This window comes from Saccoglossus kowalevskii, chromosome 11 (genome assembly GCF_978046115.1).
Source record: "Saccoglossus kowalevskii chromosome 11, keSacKowa6.1, whole genome shotgun sequence".
Taxonomy (NCBI): Eukaryota; Metazoa; Hemichordata; class Enteropneusta; family Harrimaniidae; genus Saccoglossus; species Saccoglossus kowalevskii.
Genome location: NC_140651.1, coordinates 32,534,895 through 32,547,732, shown reverse-complemented (window position 1 = coordinate 32,547,732; position 12,838 = coordinate 32,534,895). Strand labels below are relative to the sequence as shown.

Below are 12,838 nucleotides of genomic sequence, written 5' to 3'. Positions count from 1 at the left end.
TGAATCCAGCAATCTGAGTTCAAATCACGGTAGGATCTTCGTTTATTTTGGTATGATATATCGCCGAGATAAATATCGATATATACAAACTTGCGGCGCATGAGGAATGCGACGTGCCCTCACGCCAATCTGTAATAAATCCTTCCTTAAAATCATCATCTGATGGCAGTTCCTAAAACAATAATACCATTCATGATATCAATGCGTGAGAAGGTGTCGATGTCTGAGTGACTCACAGGTATTCGAATTGCATCGGTCATCTCAGTTGAAAGGATTTTTATCTTTCTGAGTAATGTTTGTTTTCACCATCGAAACGTATATTAGAAGGAAGTATTACAGGTCCTATGGTGTAGTGGTTAGCACTCTGGACTTTGAATCCAGCGATCCGAGTTAAAATCTCGGTAGGACCTTCGTTTATTTTGGTATGATATATCGCCGAGATAAACATCGATATATACAAACTTGCTGCACAAAGGAATGCGACGTGCCCTCACGCCAATCTGTAATAAATCCTTCCGTAAAATCATCATCTGATGGCAGTTGCTAAAACAATAATACCATTCATGATATCAATGCGTGAGAAGGTGTCAATGTATGAATGACGCACAGGTATTCGAAATGCATCGGTCATCTCAGTTGAAAAGATTTTTATCTTCCTGAGTAATGTTTTTTTTCACCATAGAAATGTATATTAGAACGCAGTATTACATGCCCTATGGTGTAATGGTTAGCAATCTGGACTCTGAATCCAGCGATCCGAGTTCAAATCTCGGTAGGACCTTCGTTTATTTTGGTATGATATATCGCCGAGATAATCATCGATATATACAAACTTGCGGCGCAGGAGGAATGCGACGTGTGTTAGGAGTTCAAAGGGTCCTTGCGTTCAAAGGGTCCCATGTCCCAATGAACAGAAGCTTAGGTGGTACTGCATAGGTACTGTCTGATAGCATATTTAATTCATGTTACTGCCTGCTCACCACAAATGCAGGCGTTTTACACATAAACTTCACTTTCTGAGGTTGTCTAAAAGGAAGATAAATGAAATTTGAAGACATTTGAAAAGAAATATGAATACTTATACAAAATCAGTTAATGTTAACTATGTAAATTAGACAATTTCCATATTCATTCTTTAGTAAATTGGGATTATCTCATGAAAACTCAACGGATTTGAACCAAATTTGATACGGGTGCTCATTGATGTTATTTGCAGGCATTATTACTATTGGGTAATTTACATATGCAAATTAGCATATTTGCATTTTTTCACTAAGTTTGGATTCATTCATCAACACTGAACAGATTTGAACTAAATTTCGTAGGGATATACATTGGCATCATTTCTATAGCCCCTACATTTAGAGATGATTTGCATATGTAAATTGCCTCATTTGCACATTACTAAATATGGATTATCTCAACAACTCGACAGATTTGGACGAAATATGATAGGCACATACATAGATGCAGTCTGCATCCATACTACTAGTGGTTATTATCTGAATATGCAAATTAGAATACTAATGATTGTTTAATTTCATGAAAAATGGTGAATTATAAATGTTTCACCCATTTTCTAGAGATAAACTATGCATGAAAAACATATCTGAATATTTTATCTTAAGTATATCAATGAGCTAACTAGAACAATCTTGAGTTTTGACATATTTGGTACAACTGTAATTTTTTGAGCTTCAGTACAAGATTTTTATTTCTGGTCTCAATACCCTTTCTAAGATTTGTTAAACGTTTGATATTACGAGGTTTTAGAACGCCAAAAAAATGATGCTTTTTAACTTCGTTGAAAAATAAGAATTTCAATGTAAACTTATTTATGACTAATATTAGTAGACAGTTATTGAAATCTTCTATTACCTAACTGTAAGATATTACCAGTATACTTTTGAATGTAAATAGGATACTTTTGAACTTCCATTTATTTCTAATTAATATTAGTAGACATTTATTGAAATCTTCTAATACATAACATTACGATATTACGAGTACACTTTTGAACGTAAATAGGATACTTTTGAACTTCCATTTATTTCTAATTAATATTAGTAGACATTTATTGAAATCTTCTAATACATAACATTACGATATTACGAGTACACTTTTGAACCTCAATAGGATACTTTTGAACTTCCATTTATTTCTAATTAATATTAGTAGACATTTATTGAAATCTTCTAAATCATAACATTACGATATTACGAGTACACTTTTGAACGTAAATAGGATACTTTTGAACTTCCATTTATTTCTAATTAATATTAGTAGACATTTATTGAAATCTTCTAATACATAACATTACGATATTACGAGTATACTTTTGAACGTAAATAGGATACTTTTGAACTTCCATTTATTTCTAATTAATATTAGTAGACATTTATTGAAATCTTCTAATACATAACATTATGATATTACGAGTACACTTTTGAACGTAAACAGGATACTTTTGAACTTCCATTTATTTCTAATTAATATTAGTAGACATTTATTGAAATCATCTAATACATAACATTACGATATTACGAGTATACTTTTGAACGTAAATAGGATACTTTTGAACTTCCATTTATTTCTAATTAATATTAGTAGACATTTATTGAAATCTTCTAATACATAACATTACGATATTACGAGTATACTTTTGAACGTAAATAGGATACTTTTGAACTTCCATTTATTTCTAATTAATATTAGTAGATATTTATTGAAATCTTCTAATACATAACATTATGATATTACGAGTACACTTTTGAACGTAAACAGGATACTTTTGAACTTCCATTTATTTCTAATTAATATTAGTAGACATTTATTGAAATCATCTAATACATAACATTACGATATTACGAGTATACTTTTGAACGTAAATAGGATACTTTTGAACTTCCATTTATTTCTAATTAATATTAGTAGACATTTATTGAAATCTTCTAATACATAACACTACGATATTACGAGTACACTTTTGAACGTAAACAGGATACTTTTGAACTTCCATTTATTTCTAATTAATATTAATAGACATTTATTGAAATCTTCTATTACATAACATTACGATATTACGAGTACACTTTTGAACGTAAACAGGATACTTTTGAACTTCCATTTATTTCTAATTAATATTAGTAGACATTTATTGAAATCTTCTAATACATAACATTACGATATTACGAGTACACTTTTGAACGTAAATAGGATACTTTTGAACTTCCATTTATTTCTAATTAATATTAGTAGACATTTATTGAAATCTTCTAATACATAACATTACGATATTACGAGTACACTTTTGAACGTAAATAGGATACTTTTGAACTTCCATTTATTTCTAATTAATATTAGTAGACATTTATTGAAATCTTCTAATACATAACATTACGATATTACGAGTACACCTTTGAACGTAAATAGGATACTTTTGAACTTCCATTTATTTCTAATTAATATTAGTAGACATTTATTGAAATCTTCTAATACATAACATTGCGATATTACGAGTATACTTTTGAACGTAAATAGGATACTTTTGAACTTCCATTTATTTCTAATATTAGTAGACATTTATTCAAATCTTCTAATACATAACATTACGATATTACGAGTACACTTTTGAACGTAAACAGGATACTTTTGAACTTCCATTTATTTCTAATTAATATTAGTAGACATTTATTGAAATCTTCTATTACATAACATTACGATATTACGAGTACACTTTTGAACGTAAACAGGATACTTTTGAACTTCCATTTATTTCTATTAATATTAGTAGACATTTATTGAAATCTTCCAATACATAACATTACGATATTACGAGTACACTTTTGAACGTAAACAGGATACTTTTGAACTTCCATTTATTTCTAATTAATATTAGTAGACATTTATTGAAATCTTCTAATACATAACATTACGATATTACGAGTATACGTTTGAACGTAAATAGGATACTTTTGAATTTCCATTTATTTCTAATATTAGTAGACATTTATTGAAATCTTCTAATACATAACATTACGATATTACGAGTACACATTTGAACGTAAACAGGATACTTTTGAACTTCTATTTATTTCTAATTAATATTAGTAGACATTTATTGAAATCTTCTAATACATAACATTACGATATTACGAGTATACTTTTGAACGTAAATAGGATACTTTTGAACTTCCATTTATTTCTAATATTAGTAGACATTTATTGAAATCTTCTAATACATAACATTACGATATTACGAGTACACTTTTGAACGTAAATAGGATACTTTTGAACTTCCATTTATTTCTAATTAATATTAGTAGACATTTATTGAAATCTTCTAATACATAACATTACGATATTACGAGTATACTTTTGAACGTATATAGGATACTTTTGAACTTCCATTTATTTCTAATATTAGTAGACATTTATTGAAATCTTCTAATACATAACATTACGATATTACGAGTGCACTTTTGAACGTAAACAGGATACTTTTGAAATTCCATTTATTTCTAATTAATATTAGTAGACATTTATTGAAATCTTCTAATACATAACATTACGATATTACGAGTACACTTTTGAACGTAAATAGGATACTTTTGAACTTCCAATTATTTCTAATTAATATTAGTAGACATTTATTGAAATCTTCCAATACATAACATTACGATATTACGAGTACACTTTTGAACGTAAACAGGATACTTTTGAACTTCCATTTATTTCTAATTAATATTAGTAGACATTTATTGAAATCTTCTAATACATAACATTACGATATTACGAGTATACTTTTGAACGTAAATAGGATACTTTTGAACTTCCATTTATTTCTAATATTAGTAGACATTTATTGAAATCTTCTAATACATAACATTACGATATTACGAGTACACATTTGAACGTAAACAGGATACTTTTGAACTTCTATTTATTTCTAATTAATATTAGTAGACATTTATTGAAATCTTCTAATACATAACATTACGATATTACGAGTATACTTTTGAACGTAAATAGGATACTTTTGAACTTCCATTTATTTCTAATATTAGTAGACATTTATTGAAATCTTCTAATACATAACATTACGATATTACGAGTACACTTTTGAACGTAAACAGGATACTTTTGAACTTCCATTTATTTCTAATTAATATTAGTAGACATTTATTGAAAACTTCTAATACATAACATTACGATATTACGAGTACACCTTTGAACGTAAATAGGATACTTTTGAACTTCCATTTATTTCTAATTAATATTAGTAGACATTTATTCAAATCTTCTAATACATAACATTACGATATTACGAGTACACTTTTGAACGTAAATAGGATACTTTTGAACTTCCATTTATTTCTAATTAATATTAGTAGACATTTATTGAAATCTTCTATTACATAACATTACGATATTACGAGTACACTTTTGAACGTAAACAGGATACTTTTGAACTTCCATTTATTTCTAATTAATATTAGTAGACATTTATTGAAATCTTCCAATACATAACATTACGATATTACGAGTACACTTTTGAACGTAAACAGGATACTTTTGAACTTCCATTTATTTCTAATTAATATTAGTAGACATTTATTGAAATCTTCTAATACATAACATTACGATATTACGAGTATACTTTTGAACGTAAATAGGATTCTTTTGAACTTCCTTTTATTTCTAATATTAGTAGACATTTATTGAAATCTTCTAATACATAACATTACGATATTACGAGTACACTTTTGAACGTAAACAGTATACTTTTGAACTTCCATTTATTTCTAATTAATATTAGTAGACATTTATTGAAATCTTCTAATACATAACATTACGATATTACGAGTATACTTTTGAACGTAAATAGGATACTTTTGAACTTCCATTTATTTCTAATATTAGTAGACATTTATTGAAATCTTCTAATACATAACATTACGATATTACGAGTACACTTTTGAACGTAAACAGGATACTTTTGAACTTCCATTTATTTCTAATTAATATTAGTAGACATTTATTGAAATCTTCTAATACATAACATTACGATATTACGAGTATACTTTTGAACGTAAATAGGATACTTTTGAACTTCCATCTATTTCTAGTTAGATCTTATATAAGTGCCTTAAATTATCTGTGATTTCATCCGATTATTAGAAATATATTTTTCAGTGTTCTGGGTTGTATGTGACGATTTTGTTTTAGGATATTAGCACCAGAAAAATTCATTATAATGCAAATTTTCCTGATTAAATATGAACAGACTTGTAACAAAACCATCGTTTGTCCCATACTATCCGATTGCCAAGTTTTGTCTGAATATGATCACTGGTTCTCGATTTATATTTATATTTATTTATTTCACCAGTATACAAACAAAATATTTACATGTTCATGTACGAGACAAAATTGTATAATACTGGTGGGGACCAAGGAAATAGTCCACATGGACTAGTCTAGTCCATGGCCCTTAATATTAAATAAAAAAATTAAGTCGTCATAAAAGTCACAGTAAACAAACAAACAAAAGTAATGAATTAAATAAATGAGATCAACCAGTAAATAGTATAATCAATCATCACAATGAATGAATGATATTAAAATTATTTAATAAGAGTATTCAAATTGGCATACTTTTAAAATGAATATGCTCTATGTACATAGATAAATATAATTCACTGAGAAGCATTTTCTTCAGCTCTTGTTTGAAAATGCTTCTACTGCCCATGCTTTTTAGGGTTGGGGGGCAGAGTTCAGATGTTTAATAGTGGCGTATTGAAAATTATGCTGTGTAATGGTTAAACACATGGTAAGGGACAGTGAAGTTACCAGTAGCACCAGATGTGGTTGGATAGGGATGTGAATGTGCTGGGGGAAATAATCGCTGACACTATGGACAAATCGATTTGTTTTGAGGTCAAAATTTGTAATTGTAATTTGTTATTTATTCATTTAAAACAGTACATTCATAAATGGTTTTTCATGCACAGCATATAGATATAAAATTTAACATACAATTGAACAATCCACTGCAAAAATGACGAGAACACAATAAAAAAATGATAAAAATATTCATCAAAATTAGAGAATTGAAGTGTCATCATGAAATGAACAAATTTGAGAGTGGTCCACATGTAGTACCTATATATGTAATATCAAAGCAATTAGACTTGTGGTTTTTAACAAGAAGCCGAAAATATCACTTTTTACCAAAAATGACAAAAATATTCACCAAAATTAAAGAATTAAAGATATCATTACAAAATGAACAAATCTGAAAGAGGTCCACATGTAGTACCTATATATGTAATATAAAAGCAATTAGACTTGTGGTTTTTAACAAGAAGTCGAAAATATCACTTTTTACCGAAAATGGCAAAAATATTCCCCCAAATTAGAAAATTGAAGATATCAATACAAAATGAACAAATCTGAGAGAGATCTACCCAAGGTACATATACACCAAGTATAAAAGCATTCAGGCTTGTAGTTTTCAAGAAGAAGTAGAAAAAGTAAAACATTGACAAGGACGACGGACGGACGAAGACGAACAATCACTTATATGATAAGCTCCGCTCGACAAAGTCGACAGCGATGCTAAAAATCATCCCCCTTTTCTTACAGACTGCTCAAAATTTAAATCCCTTTCTGACCGCACATGTATGTGTTGCATCCGGTTCGTTATACATGTACAGTTTCCAAATAAATAAAACGCTATTTACTGGTAATGGTGATTTTGTGTGTTAAGTTCAATAAATCACTTTGTTCAAATGTCTTCATATGTAAATAAAACAAAAAAACCATCAGAGATGGTTGATTCCCAAACTGTTCATGGAAAATTGGAATCATTCAGTTACAACTTTGGGTACCTTAAACTGCTATTACAGTGACTATAAGGCAGTGTATGCTATTTTTGAATCTGGTTGATTACACTGAACAAATCTGTATGTAGTTGCTAGAAATTTTTGAACTCTTTGTTCTTGCAATTAAAGTTAAACACTGAAAAGCTTTAGTGTGAATGGAGAGAATTTGTAAATTGAGAGCAACAGTTTTAAAAATAAGCGTGACAGTCAAAAGTCAGCATAGAAATGCCAGACACAATTTGGTCTATAAGCATTAATATATGCAAACGTATGCAAATTAGCACACACACAATATGTTGTCAGAACCGGAACCATAAGTACACTAACCATACCAAGTTTGGAGAAGATCAACATAGAAACACCAGATACGATTTCGTCCACAAACATTAATATATGCAAATAATATTCAGATATGAATATTAGCACACACAATATATATTGTCACCACCGGATCAATAATTACATTAATCATGCTAAGTTTGAAGAATATCAGCCATGCCAGAGATATGACTTCATCCATAAGGATTACAATTTACAAATATGCAAATTAGCACACACACTATATGATGTCAGCACCGGACCCATAAGTACACTAATCATACCCAGTTTGGAGAAGATTGGCATAGAAATGGCAGAGATATGACTGTTCGTACACTTGTAACCACTGTGCTGGACCAAACATTGTGAAAAGGGATTGTCAATGGAGTTCCAACCAATCATGCAGATAAATCAGTAACGGAAACACAGACGTGCAGATTTGCCGGTTAGAACCTTCGATAAAAGTGGTCAGGTCAATCATGAAATGTACATGATTGTTTAGACAAAACTCAATCAGATCAAATGCCGCGCCTTTGGAGTTTAGATACATGTTTCGCGGGCAGTTGGGAGATACCACTTTTATGACAGGCATGGAGATGCACAACATGTGAGAGTTGTTTAACTTAAATACAACATTTTCTGTTTTGTATACTATGCTGTTGTAAATATGTGTTACATAATAGTGTACAGTAGTGTACGCCTGTGTTTCCTTTGCTGTATTTTTTCTCAATTTCTCTAAAAAATGTTTTTTAAGTTCACTCAAAAACACTACTTCAAAATAGTATAAATTATAATAATATGATCATACAAAATCTTGGATAAAAGAATAAAGTTTGTACAGTTTGTGTTTTTTCCCAAATTAAATTTATCATATAAAATTTACAAACAGGTTCTCATTCTTTTTAAAACAGAATAAAATAATAAATTCATAGTAAACATATTTTTTCTTTAGATCTTGACCAAATGCAGACAGAAAATGTTACATCAACAACACAAAACATATGGTAATGTTCAGTATATACTTTTATGGGGTACAAATTAAATAATTTTGAATAGGGTCACAGTGACCATTAAATTATGATAAGACTTGTTAGTAACTCAAAGTTTGTAACTCAAACATATTTGCCCTCCTTTGGGTAGGGGTATTTCAGTGTATCAATTTATCTTGACAAGTTAACAATGCGTATCATTGTACATTCGATCAATTGGAGGCACACATGGAATGACTTGATGGGGCTTGCGTTGCCAGTCTGCTTCTAATTTTCGTGTTCGAAGCTGTACGACGCACAGGCATACTTTCAAAAATCAGATTTCTCAAAACACATTACCAAAATTACAAAAACACTGGAGACATGCAGACTGTCTATCAAGACACGGATGTTTTTTACCTCCATGATCAGGATAAGTGGCGACCGACTAAACTGCGACGAGCTGTTTGTCGGCCTGAGTCACTCACTTCACTGAACGTACCCAATATTTTCGAATAGTACGGGCATATTTTAGAAGCAACATGAACAATTTATATGCTAGCTATGATTGCTGATTACATTGTATCTCCCAATTCATAGCACCCGGACTGCAGCTCACATCATCACATCACTGCACTAGTAAACGAGCACTCCGTCTCTGGCACTGGAACCAGCGTCAACTGTCCACGAAGCGATTACAATCATGAAACACCCACCTCCCATTATTTAGTATTTGTACATGTTTGTTAACAAATTGAATGCAATAACTACCCACCTTTTAGCCGCAGCGATGTAAAATAGCAATCTATGTGGCAGATTCGCGGGACGGTTCAACAGCAACAGAACGGCCATAGATTTCCGGTAGACAAATTTAAAGTTTTCCCATGATGCCATTTTCATACTCCTCAGGCTAGTAGTCAATTATCGACGGTTTTTTTTTCGCACGTTTGAAGAAGTAGAACGGGGTTTCCGACGAAAAAGAGTTATTAATAATAAATAGTCTCGCTAAAATTAGGAAACGCCAACAGTGTATGTTGATAATATAAAGTTAAACAACTTCCTGCTAAAATATGAATGTAAGAGTCATAAATTAGTGAGTAATTAAGATATAAAAAATATACAGGGGAGACTTTTGAACGTAAGGGTCTTTTGAACTCCTAACAGACGTGCCCTCACGCCAATCTGTAATAAATCCTTCCGTAAAATCATCATCTGATGGCAGTTGCTAAAACAATAATACCATTCATGATATCAATGCGTGAGAAGGTGTCAATGTCTGAGTGAAGCACAGGTATTCGAAATGCATCGGTCATCTCAGTTGAAAGGATTTTTATCTTCCTGAGTAATGTTTTTTTTTCACCATAGAAATGTACATTAGAATGCAGTATTACAGGCCCTATGGTGTAATGGTTAGCACTCTGGACATTGAATCCAGCGATCCGAGTTCAAATCACGGTAGGATCTTCGTTTATTTTGGTATGATATATCGCCGAGATAAATATCGATATATACAAACTTGCGGCGCAGGAGGAATGCGACGTGCCCTCACGCCAATCTGTAATAAATCCTACCGTAAAATCATCATCTGATGGCAGTTGCTAAAACAATAATACCATTCATGATATCAATGCGTGAGAAGGTGTCAATGTCTGAGTGACGCACAGGTATTCGAATTGCATCGGTCATCTCAGTTGAAAGGATTTTTATCTTTCTGAGTAATGTTTGTTTTCACCATAGAAATGTATATTGAAAAGTATTACAGGTCCTATGGTGTAATGGTTAGCACTCTGGACTCTGAATCCAGCGATCCGAGTTCAAATCTCGGTAGGACCTTCGTTTATTTTGGTATGATATATCGCCGAGATAAACATCGATATATACAAACTTGCGGCGCAGGAGGAATGCGACGTGCCCTCACGCCAATCTATAATAAATCCTTCCTTAAAATCATCATCTGATGGCAGTTCCTAAAACAATAATACCATTCATGATATCAATGCGTGAGACGGTGTCAATGTCTGAGTGACGCACATGTATTCGAATTGCATCGGTCTTCTCAGTTGAAAGGAATTTTATCTTTCTGAGTAATGTTTGTTTTCACCATAGAAATGTATATTGGAAAGAAGTATTTCAGGCCCTATGGTGTAGTGGTTAGCACTCTGGACTTTGAATCCAGCGATCCGAGTTAAAATCTCAGTGGGACCTTCGGTTATTTTGGTATGATATATCGCCGAGATGAACATCGATATATACAAACTTGCGGCGCAGGAGGAATGCGACGTGCCCTCACTCCAATCTGTAATAAATCCTTCCTAAAAATCATCATCTGAGGGCAGTTGCTAAAACAATAATACCATTCATGATATCAATGCGTGAGAAGGTGTCAATGTCTGAGTGACGCACAGGTATTCGAAATGCATCGGTCATTTCAGTTGAAAGGAATTTTATCTTTCTGAGTAATGTTTGTTTTCACCATAGAAATGTATAAAGGAAGGAAGTATTACAGGTCCTATGGTGTAATGGTTAGCACTCGGGACTTTGAATCCTGCGATCCGAGTTCAAATGACGGTAGGACCTTCGTTTATTTTGGTATGATATATCGCCGAGATGAACATCGATATATACACATTTGCGGCGCAGGAGGAATGCGACGTGCCCTCACGCCAATCTGTAATAAATCCTTCCTTAAAATCATCATCTGATGGCAGTTGTTAAAACAATAATACCTTTCATGATATCAATGCGTGAGAAGGTGTCAATGTCTGAGTGACGCACAGGTATTCGAATTGCATCGGTCATCTCAGTTGAAAGGATTTTTATCTTTCTGAGTAATGTTTGTTTGCACCATAGAAATGTATTTTGAAAAGTATTACAGGTCCTATGGTGTAATGGTTAGCACTCTGGACTCTGAATCCAGCGATCCGATTTCAAATCTCGGTAGGACCTTCGTTTATTTTGGTATGATATATCGCCGAGATAAACATCGATATATACAAACTTGCGGCGCAGGAGAAATGTGACGTGCCCTCACGCCAATCTGTAATACATCCTTCCTTAAAATCATCATCTGATCGCAGTTCCTAAAACAGTAATACCATTCATGATATCAATGCGTGAGAAGGTGTCAATGTCGGAATGACGCACAGGTATTCGAAATTCATCGGTCATCTCAGTTGAAAGAATTTTTATCTTTCTGAGTAATGTTTGTTTTCACCATAGAAATGTATATTGGCAGGAAGTATTACAGGCTCTATGGTGTAATGGTTAGCACTCTGGACTCTGAATCCAGCGATCCGAGTTCAAATCTCGGTAGGACCTTCGTTTATTTTGGTATGATATATCGCCGAGATAAACATCGATATATACAAACATGCGGCGCTGGAGGAATGCGACGTGCCCTCACGCCAATCTGTAATAAATCCTTCCTTAAAATCATCATCTGATGGCAGTTGCTAAAACAATAATACCATTCATGATATTAATGCGTGAGAAGGTGTCAATGTCGGAATGACGCACATGTATTCGAAATTCATCGGTCATCTCAGTTGAAAGAATTTTTATCTTTCTGAGTAATGTTTGTTTTCACCATAGAAATGTATATTGGCAGGAAGTATTACAGGCCCTATGGTGTAATGGTTAGTACTCTGGACTTTAAATCTAGCGATC

The 12,838-nt window shown here is 32.0% G+C and overlaps 4 non-coding genes across 4 annotated transcripts; all 4 read left to right on the top strand.

Moving 5' to 3' along the window:
- Positions 1-338: 338 nt before the first annotated feature.
- TRNAQ-UUG (transfer RNA glutamine (anticodon UUG)) lies at positions 339-410 on the top strand. Its single transcript has one exon. It is a non-coding gene; the product is annotated as a tRNA-Gln (tRNA).
- A 10,523-nt stretch (positions 411-10,933) lies between these two features.
- TRNAQ-CUG (transfer RNA glutamine (anticodon CUG)) lies at positions 10,934-11,005 on the top strand. Its single transcript has one exon. It is a non-coding gene; the product is annotated as a tRNA-Gln (tRNA).
- A 1,041-nt stretch (positions 11,006-12,046) lies between these two features.
- Positions 12,047-12,118, top strand: TRNAQ-CUG (transfer RNA glutamine (anticodon CUG)). The gene has a single exon. It is a non-coding gene; the product is annotated as a tRNA-Gln (tRNA).
- Positions 12,119-12,418: 300 nt separating this feature from the next.
- On the top strand, positions 12,419-12,490 carry TRNAQ-CUG (transfer RNA glutamine (anticodon CUG)). Its single transcript has one exon. It is a non-coding gene; the product is annotated as a tRNA-Gln (tRNA).
- Positions 12,491-12,838: the final 348 nt, after the last annotated feature.